The 2,367-nt window shown below is 36.4% G+C and overlaps 1 long non-coding RNA gene across 1 annotated transcript; it reads right to left on the reverse strand.

Moving 5' to 3' along the window:
• Nucleotides 1-299: 299 nt before the first annotated feature.
• LOC121966873 lies at nt 300-1,533 on the reverse strand. Its single transcript, XR_006107628.1, has 3 exons — nt 1,437-1,533; nt 568-787; nt 300-461 (listed from the first exon to the last, which is right to left on the reverse strand). It is a non-coding gene; the product is annotated as an uncharacterized LOC121966873 (long non-coding RNA).
• Nucleotides 1,534-2,367: the final 834 nt, after the last annotated feature.

Consider the following 2,367-nt stretch of genomic DNA (forward strand, 5'->3'; position numbering starts at 1 on the left):
GATTTTTAAATTAACAGCACAGTGCTCCTCACATTGTCAAAAACAGTTTAGACTACAAAAAAGACAAAACCAACAAAGAAATGTCAATCATTACTTAAATGAAAAAAAACCCCACCATCTATTATGAAATAGGCAAAAACATTAAGAAGGCTGACCAGTGGTTCATTTCTCACCAGCTTGCTTATTGCCTTTTTTCATGTTTTGAACAATTCTGCAAAGATTTCCTCAGTCTTCAAATGTTTATATACTTGTGAAAGGTAAAAAAAGTGATGCTGTTCCAGGTTTCAAAGGGTTAAGCACCGTGTTTAGCTCTTACCCGTATGGTGTGTTGTAGATTTTAATACTCTTGGTGTGTGGCAGCGAGTACTGAGCCTCCAGGATGTGATCATTAGCAACATCCAGCCAGCCGTTTCCATCCTTCAGCTGCCACTGGTAGAACCGGCCATCAGTGAGCTTTGGCTCTGGTTTAATAAAAGACAAAAACATCAACTTTTACCCCACTTCAAAATATCTGAACTATCCCTTTAAGCACACAGTATAAAAAGTATGAAATGAGGTTGTGGCAACCTTTTCTCTCCTCCTCACTGCTGGATGCTGATTGGTCCGAGGCTCTGTTTCTTGCACCAGAGGACTCTCCTCCACCTTCGGGGTGTTTGAGTTTACACTTCGACCCGTTGCGACAGCGTCCGGTCAGGGCGTACTTGCAGAAGTGCAAATAAGAGCACCTGTCACCGTCCTTACAGCCGCTGCTGCTGTTGTAATACCTGCAGGGCTCTTTCCCATAAAACTGAAAATTAAAGTATAGAAGATTTGTCATCGCTGAGAGGTGAATCGAGTTATGTTGTGTATAGTTATGGCAGTAAACTCTCACCAGCATTTAAATATGTGGGTTTAAAGCGGTTAACTGGGGATGGGATTATATTACTCATTTATAATGTTCTGTACTTTTATCAAAATGCTACACTAAATGGATTTGAGAGTAATTTCTGAAGACACATTTTAGTTTGTTTACTTTGTTATTTTGTTGAAAAAAGAAACACTGCTCTAAGTGGGATTGTGATAAGAGCCATAGAAAAAATATTTTTAATTTGTTTACTTTGTTATTTCAGAAAAATAAAATAAAAAAAACCATTTGGACAATGTTTGGATGCAGACATTTTTTGTTGTATTGTGTTGCAGAGCTGCTGAACTCTTAAGCACAAACACTGGATTGGTTTTATTAACTTTAAAGTACTTGACGTGTGAATTGTGCAGCTGTGTTATCCAGGTAAATACAAGTATTGGATTGGGGCTCGGTATCAGCAGATACTCAGTATCACATGAAAAAAAACCCAAAACAACATGACAGGGACATCCCTGAGGTTAACGGATCACTTCTCACAGCTTTATGTGTATTTAGAGAAACGAAAAGACTCCAACATGTTGCGGAAACAAACCTGACAATCGTTTTCCACATCTGAATATCCTTCACTGCCCGACTCGTCGCTGACGTCAGATTCACTCTCACTTTTTGACAGATTCTCCTCGTCAGACTCTGGAAAAAACACGTTTGACAAACACTGATTTATAATGCTCAGTGATGAAGGCTGAACATGGTGGAGATACAGTCTGAGTATGCATGATATGGCCAAAAGTATAAGGACACACGCTTTTTCCAACTATTCCAACTCATTTTAATTTAGATTCTTAATGTTACAACACACAGTGATATTTAAGATTCATTATATGTCATCATGAATCATTAACTTTGAATTTTATGGCAGCAGTTTAGAGAAGACCCTTTCCTGTTTCTACATGACGATGACCCTGTGTGTAAAGCAAGGTCCATTTAAGAAAACAGTTTGTGTTACAAATCTTGACTGCTCAAAACCGTAAGTGTAATAAAGAAAAATATGTTTTAAAGGGGTGTTATCTGGGGTGTCACTTTAAGTTATTACATAAAGTTGCAATCATTTTTTGAGTAGATGTTTGATTATTTGTCTTGTTATTTGTCTATTAGCTCTCATGAACAACTTCATTAAAATCAGTGATATATGGAGAAGGGGTGGGATTAAATAACTTCTGATCTCTTCTCACACCTTTTTGAATAAGTAAACCAAGTCATTGTGTGTTTGACCATTTCTTTTGCTTTATGTTTTTCATTGTCTGTAAATATTACTTTTTTTTGTCTGTCTGCTTTTGTATAATTGTTTCTCTATTTCCTTTTCTACGTGTTTGAAATAAATCAAATCAAACATCAAACAATACTTTAAATAATAACAGAGTATTTTCTTTTTATTTTTGATACATTTGGAAACAGTTAAAAAATTAAGTGTAAATCTACAATTCACACACACACACACACACACACACACACACACACACACA

This window comes from Plectropomus leopardus, unplaced genomic scaffold (genome assembly GCF_008729295.1).
Source record: "Plectropomus leopardus isolate mb unplaced genomic scaffold, YSFRI_Pleo_2.0 unplaced_scaffold26172, whole genome shotgun sequence".
In the NCBI taxonomy this organism is placed as follows: Eukaryota; Metazoa; Chordata; class Actinopteri; order Perciformes; family Serranidae; genus Plectropomus; species Plectropomus leopardus.